Consider the following 2936-nt stretch of genomic DNA (forward strand, 5'->3'; position numbering starts at 1 on the left):
TGCTGTCTACATAGGTCTGTCCCACAGACCGTTTCATGAGCGTTCTGCTGTGTGTCAGGTGCGCGTTCTGCAGGTGGTCGCTAGATCCCATCCGTTCATAGTGCTATTCGTGTCTTCTAATACCTTGTCACTCTCCTGATCGGTCGGTATTGATTATGGAGGTGGGTTATCGAAGTCTCCAGCTGTTGTTAACTTTTCTATTTCTCCTTCTGTTCTGTAAGATTTTGACCCATGTACTTTTCTAATCTGCTTAGTGTTAGATTCGTAAGTTTAAAATTGTTTGTTGTTATAATTTTCTAATGAATTAACACTTTTGTCATTTCGAAATATTTTTTTTTGTCTCTAACAATAATTTTCTCTTATTTTGTCTAACATTTAATATAGACATGGAATATATGTTTGCATGATATGCACATTTTCATCCTTTTACAGAATCTAAAATGTCTCTGATAGAGAGCAATTAGTTCTATAATTTTTACTTTTACTTAATCTGCCAATATCTGCCTTTTGATATTTTTTATCTGATGACTTTATTCAAATATTTTGTTTTATTAGATTTCTGACTCTGTGGTATCGATTTATATATATTCTGAATACAAGCGCATATCATATATACATATTTCAAAAATTGCCTACCAAACTTTTCATATTGTCTTAATGGTGTCTTTTAAGAGCCGCATTTTTAATTTTGATAAAGTTGAACTAATTCATTCAATTTTACTGATGTTTAACGCTTTTCCCACCTTTTTATGAAATCTTTATATAACCTAAAGTTGGAAATATATTTTCCTATGATTCTGTCTATATGATTATAATTTTTTATATTCTAATCCATGATTTATTTCAAGTAAAAATTTTAATTGGTGTGAGCAAAGGATCAAGGTTTATTTTTTCCCATATATTTAATTGCTCCAGAACCATCTATTGAAAAGACCTTTCTGTCTCCAATGAAATGACTTGGCACTTTTTTTTAAAAAATCATGTGATTCTACGTATACGGTCACTTTTGAAGTTGACATCTTATTTCCTGTCGGCGCTTTAAAAGTGGCATTTCAATGTGTACGTTCATGGATTTGTTCTAATCTTTAAGTGTGCAAGGAATACTTATAATTGATTAATTATACCACACAATAGCATTTAAATTATGTTCTAAACTAGTATAATGATACCTAGAATAAATTACGGAAGCTAAGTTCTATGATATATTTTACGTCAAAGAAAATATGTCAAAGAAAAAGTTATTCATGACACAGACTTTATTCAAAGTATCATGACATGTATAAGGACCGTTGCAATGGGTTTTGCATCAGAGGAGACAGACTGAGCTCAACCCCAAACACAGCAAAGAAAAAAAAAATTTATAGCCAAGGAGCAGGGGAGGGGGCCAGTGGATTGAAAACTAAGAGGAAGCATTAGGGAAGGGCCGATTCTTGCTGAAGGCAGCCATAGTGACCAGACACCCCCGGCGGGTGATGGAAGATGAGGAATTTCGTCAGGTGTCAAGGGTCATCGGAGACCCAGAGTGGAGGATTTTGGCTAAACTGACTAAGCAGGGTTTGGGCTAAACTTGATCTCTTGAGGACATGCCCAAGGATGGGGGTTCCTTGGAAAAGAGGCCAGAGAATCCTGATTAACGTTAGATCAAGGAGAAGATTATCTCGACTGGTCAGGCTGCTATAACCAAATACCATCAACTGGTGGCGTATTAAAAGCAGAAAGTTATCTCTTGTGGTTCTGGAGGCTGAGAACTCCAAGGTCGAGGTGCCGGCGTGGCCTGGCTTAGTGAGGATGCACTTCCGGGGTGCTGAGTTCTCATGGTGCCCTCACCTGGTGGAGAGCAGAGAGAGCCAGCTGCCCCCAGCTCTTAAGGGGCACTAATCCCATTCATGGGGGCTCTACCTTCCTGACTTCTGCTGACCCTATGACCTCCCAAAGGCTCCCCTGATACCATCACATTGCAGGGGAGGGTTTCAATATATGGACTTCAGGGGGACACAAATATTTAGTCAGTTACAAGAATCTTTGTCGTTTAAATACATTAAATATTGAGAAGCCTGTAAAAAAAATTTACACTTTGCATTTTTTTCAATTCCAAGTAGAATAGACAGCATCCTTTATTTATTTGTTTGTTTGTTTGTTTATTTATTATTATCTACACCTACAGCACTTGGTCTTCCTAGGTGGTCTCCCATCCAAGTACTAACTAGGCCCGGCCCTGCTTAGCTTCTGAGATCAGACATCGGGCTTGTTCACGGTGGCATGGCTGTAGATCCTGGACCATGGCTCCACTGGGGCGTGAACCTGGGACCTTCTACACGTGAAGCAGATGTGCTCACCGCTACGCTATGGAACCAAGTCCAGCATCTGTTTTTTTTTAATTTAACATCTAATTGAGATATTTCACTGCACTTCACTGTTATGTTATATAACTCTCAAACCTCTGCAGCTTCGCAGGGTTTATACTGTTTCTCTAAGGTACCTTAAACTGTTCTGCTTTTTATATTCTTCTGTTTTTCAAGTTATTGAAACTTTCCACTTTCGATCCATTTAAGCAAAATAGGCATGATTACGGAAATCTTTCTAAACTATGACATGCTTCCCTGATTTAAAATGGGATGAAAAATCATTCTTCCTGTTTTTGACTTCCAGACCCTGGGCCCCCTGCCCGGTGCCTCGGTTTCGAGCTGCAGGGTTAGCTCTGAGCTGACCTCTCCAGCTCCTGGTCCATCTGCTCCTGGCTGCTTGTGGGTCTTCCAGGCACTGGGGGGAGACTGGAAGGTGGAGGGAAGGGACGAGCCAGCTTCATCGTCCTTCTGTCTGCCTCCAGCAGTGGCTGTGTGGTAACTCGAGCATCCCCAAGAAGAGCCACCGAGGTAGCTTCAGCTCAGTTACACCCCCAGCACCTGCCGGCCTGGGCGCAGTGGCTTCAGAGGGTG

This window comes from Pteropus vampyrus, unplaced genomic scaffold (genome assembly GCF_000151845.1).
Source record: "Pteropus vampyrus isolate Shadow unplaced genomic scaffold, Pvam_2.0 Scaffold258, whole genome shotgun sequence".
Classification (NCBI taxonomy): domain Eukaryota; kingdom Metazoa; phylum Chordata; class Mammalia; order Chiroptera; family Pteropodidae; genus Pteropus; species Pteropus vampyrus.